General features: G+C 34.3%; 1 protein-coding gene across 5 annotated transcripts in view; it reads left to right on the top strand.

The window, feature by feature from the left end:
• The first annotated feature begins 1,563 nt into the window (after window positions 1-1,563).
• LOC132699753 (protein dimmed) overlaps window positions 1,564-23,846 on the top strand; it is a 78,482-nt gene continuing 56,199 nt past the window's right edge. For all 5 annotated transcript variants that reach the window (XM_060666631.1, XM_060666629.1, XM_060666632.1 and 2 more), the window contains exon 1: window positions 1,564-1,733. The gene's annotated coding sequence lies outside the window, so the exon portion shown is untranslated. The remainder of the gene's footprint in view (window positions 1,734-23,846) is intronic.

Raw genomic sequence — 23,846 nt, forward strand, 5'->3', positions numbered from 1 at the left:
ATATTTTGTTTACTTGTAACCCCCCTTCACGTTTGTTTAAATTGTTTTTGTGTTTGTGTATTTCAATTGCTTCTCGATGTAACCTTGCCAAAACTAACCAAAACTAACATTGCCTTTTAACTATAGGCTGCATCTAATTACTAATTGTCTCGTAGTATTATTGAATATTAATTATAGGATATTAAATACAAACTTTGATTTGCGCATTTTGAAAATTTTGTTCAATTTCAATGTCTCATTTTGTTAATCTCCATGGCTTTCAGTAAATTAAATTTTCTACTTTTTGTGGCTGTTTGTAAAATATCAAAATTGTCGTCAAAAATGTGTTTTTCTGTGTTTAAGTGAGTAGCATAATTAGAATCTAAACTATTGTTTTTAAACGCTCTTTTATGTTCGTTAATGCGTTTCTGGAACGATCTACCTGTGTGTCCAATATAAATTTTATTACATAATCCGTATTTCAACCTGTAGACACCTGATTTTTGAGATTTTGGACATTTAGTTTTATTGTTTTTAAAAAAAAATTCTATTGTGAAACCACATTTTGACAAATGTTTTGAAACTTTTTCACTGGATTCTCCTATGTATGTAATTGTTTTAAATTGTTCGTGTTCTGAATTAGGTTTCGGATAAATAGAGTTTACTGATATCTGGGTTTGTTTCTTATTTATAATTTTTTCGACGTTGTTCAGTGTTTGTTTGTTTATTGATATTACGTTCTTTGTTGCAATTTTCTGTTGAGAGTGGCGTATTAAGAAGTCTATGTATAGAAGAGTGAAATGAAGCCATTTTGTGTGTATAATGGTGATTTGAGCTGTTATGTATGACTGTGTCCGTGTGTGAAGGTTTATGGTAAATGGAAAAAATCTAATTTGTTTTGAGTTTTCGGAATAGCAATAGAGTTATCCTGTTCAATCTCGATAGTGAATTTGATACGATATGTACGATATCCTTTATGTAAAAGTTTTCTATGCTGGTATAGATACGTGGATGATGTTTTTGCTTGCTTTGTTGGAACGGACAGACATTTGAATTCTTTTTTAAATTACATGAACTCATTACCTAATCGTATAAAATTTATGATGGTCACAGCCTTCTAGACACAATTTTTAAAAATATTTAAAAAAATTGGAAAAAAGAAAAAAAGGCAAAAAATATGGGGTTGTGTGGTGTCCTTTGAAATTCGAAATTTATCATCGTTTCCGCTCATACCGAAAGTCCAACTATTGAATACATATCGTCAAAAAATTGGACATTCAGCCTATATTAACCCTTCCAAGTTTCAAATCGCTGTCCTAAGCCGTTTAAAAGTTATAGAGTGTTCCCATTATCTTGTGTCACCCGGTGTACGGGTAAATATCGCTCGGGTGCGGGAAACGTGCGAGTTTAAATCGGACGTCGGTGGAGAGCGTCGTCGACGTCGGGACGTCGAAAAACAGCGGATTTGACAGCCCGGAGAGAGACTCCGGGAGACGTGTGGGCGAAGAGAAGGAGTGGGAGGCAGCAGAGCTCCACGTGCGACGACGACGCCGACAGAGACGCATGCCCGGCCGACGTCAACAAAATCCCACGTCAGAAAGTTCGCGGCTCGCGTAGACTGCGGTTGGAATATACGCGACACCGACGACGAGACAGATCCGGTTCGCGAAAGTAGCGAGAATTTGTCGCGAATAAAGTGCAAGGAGTCGGATTCCTCGATGACCGGAACGACGGGTTTCGTGGCCAGTTAGAGCGTGAGTTTCCTGCCAGTATACGCAAATCCCTGAGACAAGTAATTCAGGGTTCGCACGGGTTTCGGGGAATTTGCAGTGAAAGTTTCACGGGGGTTATACGTATCTCACAAATCCTGGAAAAAAAATGTACTGTGGAATCCGATAACCTGGAAAACCTGAAAAAGCAGAGAAAGATCAGTAATTACGCAAGAAAATGGGGAATTTACAGGAAATTGTGATATCGGGGTGGGAAAAGTCATTTTCAAGTTTCACGGGGGTTCCCACGTATCTCATAAATCCTGGAAAGGCCTGTGAATTGAAAACGAGCCTCAAATAGCCGCGAATCGTGGGACATTTTTTAAACTTTCATTTGTTTCGGAGAGAAAAAGTTTTACTAGGGCTCCCACTAACCTGCACAATTTTGAAAAATTGTCACCAATAAAAGATTATGCAGCCAAATCTTCTAGGTGTTCTCGTTCAAGAATTTTTTTGGTTCCATAAACAGTTTTCCAGAAATGATCCTTTGCTTAAACCCTTGCAAACACCGTTGTTAATTTTTTAAAAATACTCCCCAACCCCCAATAGATTCCATTAAAGGACCAAACGCTATTTGTCTGCCAAATTTGAAGTCGATAGGTTCAAATTTCCGACAGTTCATAGCAACGTCCAAAAAACAGTCGAAAATCGAATAAAAAAGGTGGACGCCGAAGCTTGAACGCAGTTATTTTGATATATCTTATGCAGCCCGTAGATTATTAAAAAATATCAAATTTTGAAGCGTGTAGCTCAAACCGTTCGGAAGTTATCGTCGAAAAAGTCTGGAACAGAGAACGGAGAACGGAGAACGGACAGACAAAAAATAAAACCTTTTTTTTTTCGATGCTGATTCCATCTATACCAACGGCTACGCTGTACGATGCATCGTTATCGAGATCTCGAGTTTAGTGAGGAGCACGTATACTTTCGAAAAGAATCGATTTCATCGATTTTTCAAAAGTAACAAGATTGCTTTCGAAAAATCGTCAATGGGGCGGGGCGAGTTTGTATCGCGAAGCAACTTTTTATTTTAAAAAGAGCTTCGCGGTTTCTTGTGGGATGTATTGTTTTTCTATCGTGCTCCTGCGGACCACTATGGAACTTTCTCAAAGTCGATGCAATGTTATTGTGCATACACCCTGTATAACGCAGCGGTTTTTACGGCCAGACAAAAAATAAAAACGTTCGAAAAGAATCGATTTCATCGATTTCTTCGAAAGTAACAAGTCTGTACAATTTCAAGTCGTCAGTCAGTTAACAAAATTTAATAATTATTTGATCCATATAAATTATGAATAGTGAGAGTCCCAGGTGAGAACCCCGAGGAACGCCGGTAAGTAATTAGAAACGGTTTCGTCTGCCTTTGTAAATACGATTCATTACTGTGGATGCAAATATTCGGTTTGGGCTTTTATTTATTTATTTTTTCAGCGCAAACAGCGCAAAAGTTAATAACAACCTTACGGGAAGCGTTTCCGGTCAGCGGCGTTACGTAAATGGCTTTAAATAACCGTGTTATTTTGGCCGATACAACATCCTGCCATTAGATTAAAAATTAGCGTCTAATTCGCTGTTTTATTTCGATGGCCGGGACGGTACTAAAATTATCGATTTTTTGATACTTTCGGCGCATTAAAAGATATCTACTTAAAACTAAGAAAAATTAATTAAGTGGCGGGAAGTTTCCCTTGCTTTCTCATAAAAAACTTGTACGTACGGCCCTGTTGTTTTTTCAAATTCGATAGATATACAAGTACAAATAAAACCTACCTTTGCAATCTTCGATATCGTTAGCCATTTTTTAGATAATTGGCACTTCATCTTTCGATGTACCGGGTGTCTCCATTGTAAACAACAAAATGGATTTTTTTGTTGTTGTCGATCCTCGCAATTTAAATTAAGAGAACCGGACTATTTCAGATGGCGTTCAAAAATATAAAACCAAAATTTGATTTTTTCATTTTTTTGTTTTATTGTTACGCTCAGAAAAAAAAATGTTTTTTAAAATGAACAAGGAATCGCCTCTCAATAAATCAACTCTTTTATATATATATATATATATATATATATATATATATATATATATATATATATATATATATATATATATATATATATTTATAGACAAATTAATAACAAAATATTTTCAAACGTAGCTAAAATGTTATACAAAATTACATTACAAATTAGTGCAACCAAGAAGTGGTGACACCTAAAGATTCTTAATAATTTTCTTTCATTTTATTACTAAAATCTAAGTAAACGAAATTAGGTATTATTGAAAAAAAAATGTTGGTTTTATTATAAATATAATAATAATTTAATATAAGAAAGTCTGTTAGATTAATATCGCATATGCCAGAAACTCAAAAAAAGGACTTTCTGGTCTGAAGATAGCGTTAATAGAAAAAAAGGACTTTCCTTACAATTATTTTAAACATTCAAAAAATATTTTGTGGTGCTTATTTTGTTATCCGCCCGTTATAACTTGAACGGTTTCCTTTACAAATTAATATTATTCTGTACATATACCTTCTTATTGATTTGTTAAAAAGTACCATTTTTTTAATATTAATGCAATTGCGCATATTGTTTAATAAATGTCATTTTATATCACGAACACTACAAAAAGGAACTAGTAGATTATCTTACAATTTTTAAAAAAATATAGCACTCTGAAACAGTATAGATAGAACTTAGTTAGGACACATCGTCTTTGAAAGGTTGTGGTGAAGTTTATTTTGTGATGGACCGCTTGATATCTCCAATTCGGAAATTGTTAGAGAGAAGAGCAGATGTAAGGTGTTTTAATTCTGGGTTCCGGGTTTGTAAACAATGTTAAGTCTCATTTTTTTTCAAAGATACTTCCACAGTCTACTGTAATGCTTTTCATAAACCTTTTGGATTTCTCCTGCGTCTGTTTTTGTTGACTCGAACTGGCTAATGTTTCGCCAATCATCGTGTTGGCTTCTTCAGGACATGACTGAAACCTGTACCCGCTTTAATATTGTTTGAGGGGGCGTAGCTAAATGAGGGGCATGTGTTTACAGAAAACCTACGCACACAGACCGATACCTTAATGCATTGTCTCATCACCATCCGGCACAAAAATCATCGGTTATCATCTCTCTTATTTACAGAGCCGTAATACTATCTGAGCCCGAGTCACTGAATCCAGAAGTAAAATTGCTTCTCTTTTCTTCTTAATACGCCACTCCCGACAGAAAATTACAACAAATAACTTAATATCATTAAACAAATTGCACTGAACAACAGCTACAATCCGTCAATCATAGATAAAATTATAAATAAAAAACAAATCCAGACAACAGTAAACTGTATTTATCCAAAACCTAATACAGAACACGAACAATTTAAAACAATTACATACATAGGAGAACCTAGTGAAAAGGTTTCAAAACATTTGCTAAAATGTGGTTTAAAAATAGCTTTCAGAACTAACAACACAATAGGAAAATTTTTAAAAAACAATAAAACGAAATCTCCAAAATCTCAAAAATCAAATATTGGACAAACAGGCAGATCCTTCCTTTGAAAATAATAGTATATATATATATATATATATATATATATATATATATATATATATATATATATATATATATATATATATATATATATATATATATATATATATATATATATATATATATATAACGGATTTCTACGGTACGTGCCGCCTCTCCGTCCCCAGTTTCCATTTCTTTCTATCCAGACACATGTCTTCCTCTAGCCCTCTGGATGTCATAGCTTCATCTACCTCATTCCTCCAGCTTCTTCGAGGTCTTCCACGTTTTCTTTTCTCTACTGGTACCCACTCGAGTAGGCGTTTGGGCCATCTTGTATCGTCCATTCTTTTCGTATGTCCAAACCATATCAGCTATTTTTTCTCTATTTGTTCTATTATATTTGTGTTCATGTTCATGCTTTCCCTTATGGTGTCATTTCTTACTCTTTCCATTTTTGATTTTCTGCAGCTACGTCGTAAGAAGTCCATTTCCGTCGTCATCAATTTGTTTCTGTTCTTTTTTGTCATATCCCACGTTTCGGATCCGTATACTCTGGACGATGCTAGTGTATATCCGTTTTTTCGTTTCCTTTTTAATTGTTTTATCCCATAAGATCGAGTTCAACTCTCTTATAACCTTTTTACCTTTATTGGTTCTTTCCTTTATTTCATCGTCACTGCTGCCCTGCTTGTTAAGTGTAACTCCTAGATATTTACAAGTTTTTACACCTTTGAGTTTATGATTTTCTAATATTAGGTCTTCTTGATGTTCGTTCCCTACTATTATATATTCTGATTTTTCCCAATTTATTGTAAGGCCAGCAGCTTGATATTCATCTTTCAGTTTTCGTATCATATAGTTGAGATCGTCCTGGTCCTCTGCTATGACTATCTGATCGTCCGCAAAATATAAACTGTACTCCATTTCTCTAAAGCCTTGTCTAAGTATATCTTGAAAAGTGTAGGTGAGAGACAACAGCCCTGTCGTAAGCCTTTAGTGGTAAAGAATGCTTCAGTATAGTTTTGTTCAATATAGCTCCTTAAGTTATAGGGTATCTCTGCTTTTCCTAGGGTCATCCATAATTGCGACAATGGGATGCTATCGTACGCCTTTTCAAGGTCAATTAAGGCTATGTGCAATTCCCTATTTCTTTGTACTCTTTTTTCGCACGCTATTTTAATCGTAAAGATATTGTCCACAGTTGAGCGCCCTGTTCTAAAGCCTGCTTGTTCTTCTGGTTGTTTATCTTCTATAGCTTTCTCAACCAGATCTCGTATTATTTTTGAGTATATTCTACCTATTGTACATATCACTGCAATTCCGCGATAATTTTTAGGGTTGCTCTTGTCTCCTTTCTTGTGTATAGGCGTTATATAAGAATTTCGCCAATCTGTGGGCAACTCTTCACCATTTATGCATCTCTCAAAAAGTTTAGCCAAGACCTCGAACAGTTCATTAGGGCCATATTTCAGAAATTCTGGGTATATTCCCCCTATGCCCGGTGCTTTTTTATTCTTAAGGTGTTGAAAATAATAGTCTAGATTCTAATTATACAACACTCTTAAACACTTACACACTCTTAAAATAATAGTCTAGATTCTAATTATACAACACTCTTAAACAGAGAAAAACACATTTTTGATGACAATTTTGATATTTTACATACAGCCACAAAAAGTAGGAAATTAAATTTATTGGAAGCCATGGAGATTAACAAAATGAGACATTCAAATTCTCACAACAACATTAATTAAGGTTTTATCTGAACTTTTAGTTCTTATTTATTTTGAAAACTAGATTCAATTAGCAGATAATATTTTGACTCGACGGAGTATTTTTAGAAAATTACTAATAACGTTATGTTCTCTATACTGTAACAAAACAGAATAATCTTTCGAAGAAACTTCCACATGCTATTTACAAATCTCCCGGATTCCTCCTACAACGAAAAGTGTCTGAAGCTCGCTCTTTCGCAAGAAAAAAGATGCATCAGTATAACTCTGTGACATCTAACATCTAAATTGTGGTTAAGCGCTCGCAGGCCTCAACCGATCTGGGAAATTATCGAAAAGCTTTTAACATTTTAAACTGTTGTTACAACAACACCGAGAGACAGTCCGAGAAACAATCTTATTGTCGACATCGAACGGACAACCAAAGTGAAAAAGTAAACGCGTTCCACTTTGTTAATATTAGAAAATGGGGTTTGCCCAATAAATAATCTGCATGCGTAGCCGAAATGATATATTGCTCGACCGCAAAAACCAATTATGCCAGTGCTTATCTATCGAGTATAATAAGAGATATGATGCGGGTTATAACAACGGCATAGAGGTTTATATTTTAATAAGTTCATTATTGCAAATTCGCCACCGATTTCGACAGAAAATGGCGAAAAATTATAAGGCACTGCTAAATAATAATAATAACAATAATGATAATAATATTAATTAGAATAGAATAGAATAGAACTTTATTAACCATTCAGATAAGTCACAAGAACAACAAATGGTACATCAAGAGTCTGCCAGTTACAATGGTTATCGCAGTGGAAAAATATATATAATAAACAATAATAAAGTACAAACAGATTGCACTAAATTATACAAAATAGTTCTAGATAATAGATAAGATGTAAATAATACATAAAGTAGAAAGTAAACAAATAGATAACAAAGTCGTAACTTACTGAATACTCGTATGTCTACTAGTGAGTGTGCGATAAGTATATATAGTAGGTAGAGGGTAGCGTCATAATCTCCAAATCTGCGAGTATTTTACCCCACCCCACAACACAACACCGTAAGATAACACACTGTGCAGCAGACCGAAGTACGTCGTTCTTAGGGCCAACCTTGTTAGATCTGGCCGGTCCATGACAAATTTCTGTCAATAACAAATCCCAGTAGAGTAATATTGTCTCGATGAAGAAAGTCTATTTTGCTACAAAAGAACGTAAGTTTTTGAGTTTTTTGTTGGTTAAGGATTAGGTTGTTTGCAGAGAACCACTGCTGAAGGACCCTCACAGTCTCATCAACGTTTTCAGTAAGCATTCCATGATTCCTAGCCGTTGAGAGAATGGCAGTGTCATCTGCGAACAGGGACACGTTTGATCATTTATGTAAATAACGAAGAGCAGCGGCCCGAGTACGGAGCCCTGAGGAACGCCGGAGACTACTGGGAGAACGCTATCACTTGACACGTCGCCACTGAAACGTGCTTAATGGGTATGACTCTATTAATTGTAGAGGGATACCCCTGACGCCGTAAAACTCTAATTTATTCAATAGTACGGCGTGGTCGACACAGTCAAAGGCCTTTGTAAGATTATACAACAAGGCCTTCGAAATCTCACCATCATCATACCCCCGGACCACCCTGCTCACAAAGTCTATGAGCGCATGGGTTGTGGATTTCTTTTCACGAAACCCGAACTGAGAGTCGCTCAGAAGTTTGTGGTTTTGAAAAAATCGTGAAAGGCGGGTTTTTAAGGCTTTCTCGATCTTTTTAGCAAAGATAGGGATGATGGAAATGGGCCTAAAGTTATTTGCTTGTCTCCTATTTTATAAACAGGAATTATTTTAGATAGTTTGAGCTGAGAGGGCCCACAATGTGCTCTACGGTGTCTTTCAGTATTTTTGAATTTATGCCGAAGCAATCAGTGGAATTTGAATTGCTCAGGCTCATGATAGTGTCATGTATTTCGCTTTCTGAAACCGGACTCAAAAGGAAAGATTTATTTCTAAAGAATTTCTTTAGATACTCATAAGGATCATTGGATTTTCTAATAGTGGACCACCACATTGGAGAAGAAGAGGTTGAACTCATTGGGCGCGATCGTAATAATACTAATAATAATAATAAGGTCTGTTATTCCTCCATTCATTCGTTCCAGATTAATAACCTAGAAGGAAAGAAAGTAGATAGAAAATAAAAAGGAGAAAAAGAGAAACAAAAAAATCAGTAACTCAGGAAAACAAGTACAACTAATGACAAAACATATATAACTAAGCATTGTTCTAACAGGTAAACCCTTGATAAAGCAAAATCGCTTTACATCAAATGAGCTCGATTTTTGAGAAAAAAAATCAAAATTTCCGACTCCCGAAAAACGATTATTATTGTATTATTTGCAATCATCTGTATCTGACTTGAACAGCCTGAAAATAATATAATATTTGTTTCTACAATGTCAATTGAAGACGTAGGTAGAGTTCTCCAAAAGGTATACCGTTTTTACGACATAATCCGCTATTTAGCTTTGTTAAATTTTTATGAAGATCTCTCCGCAGGCCCACTTCGCTACTTATTGACGGTTTCTCTTTGTAAACCTCAATAAAAAGATTCGCACTTACTCAATGTCGTTCCAGAACCGTACTTCGGTACTTCGTGCATAAAAATACTGAAAGCTGACGGATTCTTGCTTTAAAACGTTTATTATAAACATAAATGAAGGAGTAAATTTAGCTATAAAAGAATGTTAGAATATTTATAAAAAAACATTTTTATTCCACATAAAAATAATCACTATCGTCACTGGACTCATCTCCTACGTTAATAATTAATTCTGGAATTAGTCGATTTCTGTAAACATTTTCTTCTTCGCTGACATGTTCTGCACATTTTTTCGAACTAGAAGCAGATATTTTTTCTAATTCACCTCCAATTAAATCTATTCCATATGATGGGCACGATTTTAGCACAAATTTCTTGGATTTCTCTCAAATATCTTGTCCTCCACTCCTAAATTCTTCTATATTCCATCAGAACTTGTCTCTTATTAATAGGTTTTTAATTAAAACGAATTCTTCATACGGAAGCACGCAGAGTTTCTTGACAACAGTCAATATTCAAAACACTACGCAACTCTTCATGTAAAGTAATTGTTAAAACAATATTCTTCTGATACTCAAGTAGACTTTTTGGGACACCATGATCTTTACGTTTCGACGGCTAAGAAAATACGAATTAATATAATAGTTTAATCAAAGAAAATTTCCCTTCTCTTAAAATACGGCCCTGGCTTGTGGCACACGTGCTGAAAAAATGGTCCCCGTTTTACACCAGGCGGGTCTTAAACTCATTCCGAAGTCAAAACCGTCAAAGGTTGTAAAAATGGTAAATCGTTGGGAGAACTCTACCTATAGCTGTCACGGCAAGCCAAATATTTTCAATAATTAGTCTCAAGACCCAGTTTGTTAATTTAACAACATAAAAGTTATATCTAACAACTAAGTAAAACCAAAGCCATATTTAAAAAGTCCCATCAATCTATCACGACTGGTAAACTCGACTTATTAGTTATATATAACTACATTCTTTGAACCGACTGATAGCATTTATCGCCTACTTTTGAAAATGCAAAACATTCGAACGTCACAGTTTTGCATAGAAAATAATTATACTTTATAATTTCCAGCTGAAAAACAAAACATAGTGGAGAGCAGTTTCAAAAAAACGGACTGCGAATGAAGAAAATTATTTGAGTTTTGTATCAATTAATTTTTGTTTAACCTGCTTGAAATGTTAAAATAGAAAACTCACAATTAGGTTTTTAATGCACAGGGTGAGTCAACCATAGAGTAAAGTCCTCGATCTCATTGCTTAAGTTGAGATTGTTAGGGTGCACAATTTAAAACTAACCAAAAAATCTTATCGTATTAAAATTCTTTAATTTTTGTCCTTTTTCCAATAATAGATACCTAAACCTAATAGTTTTTCCAATTTTTTCCAAAAATTTCAAAAAAAAGTTTTTTAATGGCTCGAATTTGGGGGAAAAGAAACTGACTTGGTAAAGTGACGCTTCCCGCACGCTAGATGGGTGTGTAATTAGGTATTTTACAGACGGGAGTAGAAAAGACTAATTACCACCTGGAAAATATTTTTACGTATTCCTTTTGCTAACAAACCTAAGTAGAATAAATAAATTCAGTTTTATTTTGTAAAAGAGAACATTTTATTATTATTATCATATATCAGATTAAACTTTTAAATAAATTAAATAATCAAATTTTAATAAATCTTTGATTTAGTAGAGCACTAACTGCCAAAAAAAATACATACATTTGTTCATGATAGCCGTACCTCCAATTCTTTGAAACAAAAGAACCTCATTGCGGGGTAAGTTATTTTTTTTCCATTCTATCACCAAAATTTATAACATCATCGATGTTTTCATTACTTCAGGCTTTTCTTAATGGCTAATTTCAGTATCTTCTTCTGAAAAGTGATCAGAAGGAATGTTTGAATTTGATAACTTGACGTACATTTGAAAATGTATGTGGTATGTGTCTTTTATATATAATCACCTAGCCAGCTCCTCATTATAAACTCGACCATTTTTTTTGTAAAATAACAATGCCCGGATATTTTAAACACCCATTTAATAAGACACGAAGAACTGAATTTAAAAACTGATGTCAAATACAACTGTCAAACAATCGTCTTGACAATAGAAATGATAATTCTTACAGACAAAGCCTACTATTATTATAAATTACAATTATTATAAAGATTTCAAAAACGCACCTCACAGATTACGTACTTCGATTTTTTGAAGTATTTTAATAAAACAGATAAACAATTACTCAAAAAATAATAACGATGCATGCTGTCATATTAACTATCATGCAGACAAGAGGTTTTTATTTTTTTCAAGCGAAACCCTTACGTCGGATTGAAAAAAATCAAGAAATTAAATTTCTTTAGAAACGATTGGCGTATTTTAACAAAATTGTGCCTCTGAAAACGAAGTTTTCTTTTTAAAATGGGCCAAAAATCGCCCCCCTAATCATTGACATTCAATTAGAAAACAACAAGTACCATATATTTTGACATATATTTATTAAACAATCAGCAACAATATTTTCAAAATATATGTATTCCATATTCGAAACATATATAAAATAAATAAATATAATAAACAAGTAAAAATCTGTCAGCCCGATATTTATTAAACATGTAGAAAAAAATATTTTATTTTAGAAATATTATGCAAATTTCGCAAAAACAGATTCAAGAACAATCCTTTAATTTTAATTTATAACCTATTTTTAATTATTTTTTCTTTAACATTTTTACTTGAAAATCTAAATTTGTACAAGTTATACTTGTATACGTGTTTTTTGTTGGTTTCGTAGTTTATTTCACATTAATTAATTTACAAAAATCAATTCTCGATAAGACTCGTGAAAAAAATGTTAACCCTTATCTCAATTCTTTAATTTTAATTTATAACCTATTTTTAATTATTTTCCCTTAAACATTTTCACCTGAAAATCCAAATTCGTTTTCTTTTCAGTTATACTTGTACACGTGTTTTTGGTGGTTTCGTAGTTTATTTCATCTTAGTTAATTTACAAAAATCAATTCTCGATAAAACTCGTGAAAAAAATGTTAACCCTTATCTCACTTCTTTAATTTTAATTTATAACCTATTTTTAATTATTTTCCCTTAAACATTTTTACTTGAAAATCCAAATTCGTTTTCTTTTCAGTTATACTTGTATACGTGTTTTTGGTGGTTTCGTGATTTATTTCACATTAATTAATTTACAAAAATCAATTCTCGATAAGACTCGTGAAAAAAATGTTAACCCTTATCTCAATTCTTCAATTTTAATTTATAACCTATTTTTAATTATTTTCCCTTAAACATTTTCACTTGAAAATCCAAATTTGTTTTCTTTTCAGTTATACTTGTACACGTGTTTTTGGTGGTTTCGTGATTTATTTCACATTAATTAATTTACAAAAATCAATTCTCGATAAGACTCGTAAAAAAAATGTTAACCCTTATCTCAATTCTTTAATTTTAATTTATAACCTATTTTTAATTATTTTCCCTTAAACATTTTTACTTGAAAATCCAAATTCGTTTTCTTTTCAGTTATACTTGTATACGTGTTTTTGGTGGTTTCGTGATTTATTTCACATTAATTGATTTACAAAAATCAATTCTCGATAAGACTCGTGAAAAAAATGTTAACCCTTATCTCACTTCTTTAATTTTAATTTATAACCTATTTTTAATTATTTTCCCTTAAACATTTTTACTTGAAAATCCAAATTCGTTTTCTTTTCATTTATACTTGTATACGTGTTTTTGGTGGTTTCGTGATTTATTTCACATTAATTAATTTACAAAAATCAATTCTCAATAAGACTCGTGAAAAATTGTTAACCCTTATCTTATTCTTACATGAATCTTTTTAGGCGTTTTTGGATTTTTTACTCCATTTTTCTCATAATTCTAAATCCACAATTGCGATCCTGTTCAAAATTCCTAAAATTGAAGATCTGTTGCCGGCCACTCTCAAAAGATAAGAACGTTTAGCGCGAAGTTTTCTTTTTAAAATGGACATAAAATTCGCCCCACCTAATTATTCACATTCAATTAGAAAACATCATATACATATTCGAAACATATATAAAATAAATAAATATAATAAATAGTAAAAATCTGTCAGCCCGATATTTATTAAACATATAAAAAAAAATATTTTAGAAATATTTTGTGCTGCCAGGGTAAGCGCGAAATTTCAAATTCACTACTCATCGTCTACTCCGCTGTCCCCCACCCCTACACCCGAATTTCTCGCATGAGACGACAAAGCACGTTTTTTCATATACACATAAACGCACACAAACAAGCGTCTGACGAACTAATCTCCAAAACCTTAACCTTGATACTCCGCTATCCAAATAAAAATTAACAATATGTTTTTTTTTTAATTGCGTTCGTGTATTTTTGTAAATATTGCTACACTGCTTCACCTAACAAGTGTGTTTATCAACGCGAACTTATCGCTGTTTGTGGTTTCGAGAAGCGAAAACATATTTACGTATGTTGAACTCCCGTTTCGTATCTCTCGGACGCAGTCCTGAAATATCAAAATAAATAGGAACTAAAAGTTCAGAAATTCAAAATAATTTTAGTCTAAAGATACTATTAAACAATCTAATGAATCTTGTTTCACCAATAGGTTAACCTGTTTCTAAAACCAAACCTAACCAAAATTTTAAAAAATCGTTTGACTGATCAATTTTCCATCGTAAGTACTTATAAAAAATATATATAGATAAGACCGGTAAGTCTTGATTCTCCATCTGCATCTGACAAAATGGCAAATTTTCCTCATAGGTACTTAAAACATGCTCCATCTTTATTTAAAGCTATAGCGAGCTGAATTTCTGGTGGGTCGACATATATATACCCCATATAAGCCATAGAACTATATAGTCTTTGTACTTTGTATTTTCTCAAGAAGTAGTTTCGGATTTTCGTAGCATTCCTTCATTCGCAAAAGAACAGGTTTAAGCATATAACATATAGAGGCCCTGTGCATGCTAATAGTACAGGAACTCGTGAAGCAACTTTGTTCGATAGAGGGTCATAATAGAGAACCATAGTTTCATCTCCCGTCACAATAGTTTCCATCACAGGCTTCCTGCCCCATTCGAAAACGTTTTGCCCATTCTTTCACTACAGGGTACGACGGAGAACTTTGGCCGTACACACCATCCAACCTTTCTTTAATAATTTTAGGCGCTAACCCTGCTTTTGTCAAAAACTGTATGACTGCTCTATACTCAATTTGCGTTATGTGCGACATTTTTTCGGACACGTCTTGTGTAAAATGCTGTCAATAAAAACCTACTAAGATACAGATTTAAAAGAAGACCAAGTTTTATCGTGATACTGGAGCTGCATCTATGTCAGGCCGGGAAATTTTGCCGCTAACCTCGTAGATCGGCATTTGCCTCACCGACTACGTGACACCCGTTCGTTTGTAGTTGCCTAATCTTGACACGTTACGTCACCCACTTGGTTTTCACGCGATCGAGGCATAAACAAAACCGATTCACATGACAAAATGAAAATGGCACCCATTTTAATATGTAACGAACGTTGCCGAAGAGAAACCGCGACGTTTTTTTTTTTTTCGTAACGGCCAACTGAGACCCGAAAAAACGGGTCAATTTAATTGGGCCCACCGCAGGGCAAACGACATTTGCTTGAAGCCTGTACGAGGTGCGGTCCTTTTTGTTACTGTTGTTGTCGTTACAGAAACTATTTGTAATGGGTCCTTAAACCAGCGAAGTTAAGAATGTCCGTTTGCTATTAAGGACCAATTAAAAATTACGTTCCCGACGTTTGTTCAAAAACCGACGCAGGAGGAGTCCAGAAGTTTAATAAAAAGAAACCAACATAAACTCAAACACGAAACTCATTTCAAAATAACGCCATAATTCCAAATTTTACTTCCGAATTAAAATAAGGTTTTTCCACCAGAGGTCTCATTGAACTGTAAAAACTAACCAATACTTTCAAAATCTATGAGCAAATCTTATTTTGCCATGCAGCATAGTATTTTTTGAAAACCCGCTGTTGTGTTCACATTTTGTTTGCCGTGGGATCTCTTTTTTTTTTCTTCGATGCCCGGATTGAAATCCCCCGATTTGATTGAAATCGATTCGGGATGTTGTTTACGTTCGACGTTGCGTGTCCTTTTTTTGTGTATCGTCACACTCATTTGTTTATCTGAACCGATCCCGAATTAACACACGATTTTCATTTCGAAAATCCCAAAAGGAAGTAAAAACGAAAATTACTGTACAGGGCGAATCAATTATAGAGTAAAGTTGTAGTTGTAGATATGCTGTTGTTTAAAGTATATAGGGTTGCTCAAAAAAGCGTGACGAATAAAACATAAATTTTATTAAAAAAATTTTTTTTTGAATTCTTTGTAAAGTTCTCCATTTTTTTGAAATTGAACTAAATACCTAAACCTAACAGTTTTTCCAATATAGCGTTACTCTCAGATGATGTAAAAGATATATGCCACGGAGTTTGCATTAGATGCTACAGGGTGTTCGAAATAAGCCACCTTATTTGGAACACTTAAAATTAAGAAAACTCGATTTTTTTAAGTGTCACACGATTTGCATTATTATTGTTCCTGAGAGATTTTACAAAAACCTAAATCTTATATTAACCCATTTTGTCCCAGTGGTGCGTTAATGCACCACCTATCCTATGATTTTTTTTTTGTCACATCCAGGAAATATTTTTGCACATCAATTCAGAAATTTTATTATTATCACGACTAAAGGACATAAAACCGTAGAAATCGCTAATTTATGTGTAAAAGAAAGATCTTACATATGACTTCCAAAAGTTAACAAAAGCCGTACATAAATTTGTATCACATTTTCAAGTAAATCCAAAATAGTAAAAAAAATATTTTGAAACAAACTTTGTTATTGCAAGTCTAGACAAGTCAGCGCATGTAGAACAAACATCCAACAATTTGCGTGTTCTTTAGTATTAGTTTGTGCCTTGCGCGGTGAACGTTACAATTCTTAAAATATTGTAAATTGTAAACCGTTTGGAAAAAAAGACCGCGGTTCCTATCTTTCAGAATATGAATCTGAATCAAAAATTTCTACGACATACGACAATTCAGTTGTAACTGTGCAAGTAATGTTTCTAGTGTAGATCCTGTCCAAAATGTAAAACGTTATAATAGAAAAGAACGGAAAGATGTTAATATACCCCAACCTTATGTAATTGCCCAATACAATAAATATATGGGTGGGGTAGATTTATATTACAACGGAATTGCTAATTACAGGTGGCAGGTTTTTGGAAAAAAAAGGTGGTTGCCTTTATTTTGTAACTCACTGGATAAAACAATTACTCAGAGAAATCTTGCACCTGCTATAGATGAAGTGCGTTATGATAATTAAGGTCACATCATGATTGTTCATGCTAATAAAGCCCGAGGGAGATGTAGAATCTGCCACAGCCACACAATTTACGTTTCTAATAAGTGTAATGCGCGTTTACATACTTCACGCTTTGTAAAATATCACCAAAAATGAAACCGGGTGTTATCAGTGGGGCGCTCACGCACCATAAAATATTATGCGTTTTTTTTATCAACATTTCAATTTTTTCCAATTTTTTTTGAAACCACTATTCCAAAAAAAACTTATTTCCTATATTATTGTTAATAAGTATAGTCATTCGATAGTACAACAAAATTTCGAGCCAAAATAACACGAAATTTTCACATTGCGTATTTCTTTTTGGGCTATATCCTTTTCAACGCCTTTATACGTAGTTTCCAGAGGGCCACATCTTGCGGGTTTTCGCAAAAGTGCGACGAATTTGACGCAACCGACAATTCTTTCGGGCAATAATAATTCCAAAGAAATTTGCGGACATCGGCGCGTGAACGAATTTAAACTTTGATATTACTTTATCGGTATAGAAAGGCGCGAGAACGCGGAGAGCACTTTTACTTTGGTTGCGGCGAAGAGAAAAAAAAACTGCCGCTATAAATGGCGAATCGTCGCGGTCACCCGAGCGACAAATCCATCTGTTGCGACACCTTAGAATGCGATATGCAACCAGTAATACGTTTGCTCGCCCCTTAAGGAACCGATTCCTAGCCTTTGTATTATATTGGAGTTTGAAAAAATTTAAATAATAAATAAAACACAAAAATGTAATGCAACTGTAGAGGAGTAGCCCGTTTATAGTTATTTTGATTTTGTCAACTTTTTTATTAATATTAATACATACCTTAACCTAATGGTTTTTCCAATATTTTTATTTTTCTAACTTTTCCACTTATTTTTTGAGGTAGATAACTCATATTTGACGTTAGCGTTATTCGAAGATGACATAAAAGATGTATGCATCGAAATTTGAATTAAATGCTACAGGGTGTTCGAAATAAACGATTAATATTTATAGTTCTTCGTATCTGTTTTTAATACTTTGCGATTTTTCAGAGTGTTTCAAAAGTGTTTGTTGTTTTAAATGGAACATCCTGTATGGACATTTTTGGAATCCTTGCTTAAAATAAAGGTCACTTTCTTAAGATGTTCCTACTTGAATTCTCCACAGTTTAGGCAGAAATTGGGATAATGTGTTTTTTGTTTTTTTCATATTTTGATTGCCCTATTTAAATTTGTGTTATCACGCTACTGATTGCAACGAAAATACAGGGTGTCCCAAATAGGTGGTGCCGTTTTAGCAATAGGGGGGCTGGGGGGGGTCGGGAAGTATTCTACAGAAGTAAAAAATCTACAAAAAAAAAACATTTTTCAAAAACCGTTGAAGAAAGCAAAAAAATTCTAGAACCAGAAGAAGCAGAAGATAAACTTTTGACAATTTTTTAGTAGAAATTGGGCGCAATCAAATTTTACCAAGTATTTTTTTAAAATGTTTGGTTGGTTGGTTTGGTTTTTGGTAATTTTAGCTTCCAGAAAAATAAGTTTTCCTCCATAATCGTTCATCCGATTGGGAAAATTCTTTAACCAGCGGACGCAGAAGATCCAGTGCAATAAAATTTATTTCTGGCATTTTTTCAATTATAGGCAAATTATAGGCAAAAATCTAAAAGTTCTTTTACAGAGTAAATTATTAGGCGCAAATCAAAAATCGTAAAAAATAATAGCTACAATTGTTGTATTTGCGGGTTTCGTCTATCACGTACGTACGTATCACATATTGAAATCGTTATTTCGGGGGCTGCCAATACGCGATGACGTCATTGATTATTACAACGCACTGCATGGTTTCAGATAAAACTTATTTTGTCGAAAACCATATACTATTTTCAAAAAATTGGAAACGTGGAAAATCCAGGGCTATAACCTCTGCTTCAAACAAAGATTAAATGATATACAGGGTGTGTCGTTTATCGGCAAAAAATCTAAAATATCCTAAAAGTTTTCGTTTTTGTGGGTACATTATTGGCGATAAATGAAAAACAGTTAAGGATGGGATAATTTTATTTGAACATTATAGTAAACCGCGTCGTGAGAGAGTTTCAGATTTCGTCAATTATACGGGGCGCGAGATATTTGAAAAAATATCATTGGACAACGTTATTATTTACTCATGTTTGCTGTAACTTTGAAGTTCGACGAGATGTGAACGACAGTTTACACATGATGTATCCACAATAAAATTACGTCGATTTTGCGAAAGTTCCATAGTGGTCCGCAGGAGCACGATAGAAAAACAATGCGCCCCTTTACCACACGAAACCGCGAAGCTCTTTCGGAAGCAATCTTGTTTTGAAAAAATATCTCGGTTTTGAAAAAATAGATATTGCCCATATACCTAACACTCCGTTTATTGTCATACGCTGTTCCCCTTCCGTGGGGAATGGAACATAATAACAATCAATTTTAGGCAGTATTGAGTGTCGGAATTCAATTTAGTTCGGTCGTCGTGTTTCTTATTGTTTAATTATCGGCTTCCATAATCCGAGTCTGGCGAGGCGACACATGGAGACGAACGAAAAACCCTACATTTCCCAAACTCAGTTTTTCGAGATTTCTGAACCAATTGCATGGTAATTTTCCCAAAACGAAAATTTCGTTTTGGGAAAATTTAATTCTAATAACTAAAGTTCTAAAGAACTAAAAGTTCAGATTTTCACGAAATTATATATTATGACATGACGATTGTTTCGACAACACCACATTTGATAAAGACACGGTGTTGTCGAAACAATTGTCATGTCATAATATATAATTTCGTGGAAATCTGAACTTTTAGTTCTTATTTATTTTGATAAATGGATTTTCATCAAGTAAAAGCCACCTTAGTTCAGTTTTTAGAAATTAATTATTTATTCGTCAAAATTAATTGCGGGACCGCCCCAGATTTAATACACTTGTGCCAACGTTTTTTCCAATTTTCGAAGCACTTTCTGGTTCCAAACCTCCATCTTTTCATGCGTTTCTTGAGTTTTGGAAACAGGAAAAAGTCACATGGGGCATATCTGGTGAATCGGTGGCTGAGGCATGATGGTGGTTTTGTTTGTGCCCAGAAAGTTCGTTTTGTTCAGTTTTGGTTAGTTACAAGTTAGTTACACTAACAACGCTTCTCGCAAAACGGCGCATAACTTCAAGGTAATACTCTTTATTGGCGTACGAGCTTGTGGCAAGAACTCTTGATGTACTACGAACCAGAGAAAACAATAAGCGAAACCTTGGCGATTCTGGGTTCTTCCATTTGGACCACTGGGCTTTGGTTTCGACGTCATAACCACGTCACTTGCGATACTCCTTCTTTTCCGAAAAAATTGCATGGCACGAGCCAGTAGAGATGCCGACGACTTCAGCCACTTCTCTAATAGTGATTCGACGACTCTTCAATACCATTTCTTCAACGTTTTCATTAGTTATTGACGTGATGGAACAGCTTATACCACTTTTTTTGCTCAAAAGTGTTTTGCAGCAGTGTATTTGGAATGTGGAATGTTCTCAGCTGGTATAGAGCGGGTGGCCGCTTTAAGGACAGTGCAGCAATTGGAGAAATTCAATATGGACATAACTGCAATCCAAGAAATCAGATGGATCGGTAGCGGAAACGTCAAAATTAGCGACTCAGTTGAATTCTACAGTGGCAGTAAGGACAAGTTACACGAATTTGGCACTGGCTTTGTGTTAAAAACATTATATCTTTTGAAGCGATAAACAAACGTCTAGCTTACATAAGACTACGGGGTAATTGGTACAACTACTCCATTATCTCGGCCCACGCTCTCACAGAGGACAAAGATGAAGAAACTAAGGAAGTATTTTACGAAGAACTAGATGCACTTATAGGACGAACACCAAAACACGACATGATGATTCTAAGTGGTGATATTAACGCACAAATAGAAAGAGAACCAGAACTCCGACCATCAAGTGTGCAATGACAACGGACTTAGACTTGTAGAACTGGCTGCTGCCAACAATATGGTCATCAAATGTTTGAGCATAAACAGATACATAAACAAACGTGGATATCAAATGATGGCAACACAAGGACACAAATAGATCGTGTAGTAATTGATGCGAGACATAGCAGCAACATAATTGATGTTAGGAGCATGAGGGGAGCAGACGGAGACACAGACCACATACTTGTAAAATAAAAGAACGGAACCCACTGGGTCGGGAGTGTTTCAGAGTCGAAACACTTTCTCAAAATAATATAAACGGACTCTGCAAGCACAGGGGCACACGCTTTTAAGATTTTACTGGAAATTCCATCAGGTCCGGGAGCAGAATGTTCTTTTGGTCAAAGTCGTCCAATAAATCTAGATTTATGGGAGCCTCGTAGTGGAAGTGGGGGCAGGCCAGGATATTCTTGGGCAGTTAAAGTCGGCAGCATTAACAGGGTTGACGGAATTTGTGACAAATTTGTGACAGAACTGGTAAGTGACAGACAAACAGCTTCCACCATCTGACCTATCATTAAATCTAAGAGCCTGTAATTTGATCTGCAACGTAAACACAAGCGCCGCCACCCCGCCTGCTAGATCGATAGGAACGATAAATTGTTAAATAATATTTTTACATTTAATAACTTTCTATTGTTCCATATTACTATAACATTTATCTATTATACTATATTTAATTTATCAATGTAATTATAATTTCCTATTTGGTCTTTAATTTGAACAGGTTAAATGGAGTAGCTTTTGCTAGACTTCATACAGTCAATTTATTATTATTATTATAATGTTTGAACCCTTCGACTCATGCTCATGAAAGGAGTTTCAAGAAGTTTCCACCTAGCCGTACATAGAAAAAATCTGGCTGCTTTTTGTGATAATTCGAGTCCGTTGATATACATTTTTTTGTCGAAATACTTCGATCGTTAATCGAGTTTAGCCGCTTTTATGGTCTGTGGTATGTTAATAATTGTGGTCGACGCGGGCCGCGTTTTACGTTGGACGAATCGAGAGTGCCGGAAAGGTTGCCAACTGACATTTCGTTCGGAACGGCGAGATTTCGCTGGCGAAATGTCAGGGCTCTTACTCAAAAAAAAAAAACTGCTCCGTTTCGCTACCAAAAGTAGGACCCAATAATTAATGCGTTTTTCAGATAGTTTTTTATTAAATACTAAATACAAAAATAATAAAAAAACATTGAGGCAGTTTGGACTTCAACTGGAATGATAATGGCGTGATAGAAAAGAGTAAGATCACGTCAAGTGGACCCCCCGTTTACCACTTGATCATAAAAAAATAATTTATGTATATTTTTTATAAGTATTTATGATGGAAAATTGCTCCCTGAAACGATTTTTTAAAATTTTGATTTTAACAACATTTGTTTTATATTGAAAGTTTTAAGCACTTTTAATTAAAAAATGGATTAAAAATCAACCGTAAGAGATAAATTTATGAAATTTCAGCGTCCATGGTCAAATGTCAATACTTTAAGAACTTCTTAACGACTTAAAATTATTCGTTTATGTTCGTATTGTTAACTTACTTTTAAGTTAACAAATAAAAATTTAACTGATTTCCTGGTAAAAAAATCGAATGGCGACATTTTCCAATGTTATGAAGTCAATATACGGATGTCTTTGAGAAAATGAAGGTCATTTCAAGCACAATGAGTGTAATTAAAAATAAGTTTATTAGTCTTCAACATTAGTTTTGTGTATAACAGTTTCTATAAACATTAAATTTTTGTTGGCATATTTATTTCTTTCCAGTTTCACTGTTACATTTACCCGTTTGAGCACGCTAATAACGGAATATTAAGCTTATTTATGTCAAAAACAAATTTGTTTACACAAGACGTCACCATGGTCGGCCAGAGCCTACTACCCAAATGAAATATTTTGGTTTTTTGCTGAAAATAGATGTGAAAATAGATATACCATAGTTTGGTGCTTTTAGATGGCAAATCAATTGCTCATTTACATGGGGTGTTATCCATTTGAAATCCCCACGTAACATGGATAAAAAAAAAAGGTCCTATAACTTTTCTACCAGTCCCGTATACTGTGTCTCACCAAAATTCCAAGTATTTAGCTATACGGGTAGCGAAAAATAGTATTACTTTATATCTGGTTGTTTATTGACAAATTTCTTAAAAAGTATTGTTTATCCTCGTAAATGTTCAAGATAGGTATGGTAGATGTTACCCAGAATCTAAAGATGTCATAATATACATACGAAAATTGATATTTTATATTTATATGAATATTTTACATAGCTAACTCATATTTGCTAACAACCCTGTATATATTTCTTAAAACAAGGCAATATTACCTAAAATAAAAAACAATATAAGGTATTTAAAAAAACTAAGGTCCGATATCTTTTCGATCAGTCCCGTATACTGTGTCGCATCTGCATCCAGGTTGCCCCGGACGCAAAAAAAAGTCGATACGTCGACGTAGACGCCCACGCGACGCACCGACGCCCCAATACGTCATTCCGGCCGCCCCACACCCCCTCTTAAGTCACTTAATTAATAAATTAATTGGAGAGGCGCCATCTAGCGCCCGTGACGTCAGACAAAATTGCGAAATCCTAATTAAACGTCAAACGTTTTGCAGGCAATCAGAACCGACGACAAGTACGCCGCGAAACCCACCTCCCCTCCCGACCTCGGATTCGGTGCCCGTCCGGAGCGGTGATTTTAAAATTCCGGGAAATCGAAGACCGGTTCGTTTTATTGTTTCGTTGTTTTCTTTGCGTCAATTTAAAAAGTTTTTAAAAATATTGCGTCCCCCTCCTCCCGAAGA

This window comes from Cylas formicarius, unplaced genomic scaffold, assembly GCF_029955315.1.
Source record: "Cylas formicarius isolate icCylForm1 unplaced genomic scaffold, icCylForm1.1 PGA_scaffold_3__17_contigs__length_32017465, whole genome shotgun sequence".
NCBI classification, from domain to species: Eukaryota; Metazoa; Arthropoda; class Insecta; order Coleoptera; family Brentidae; genus Cylas; species Cylas formicarius.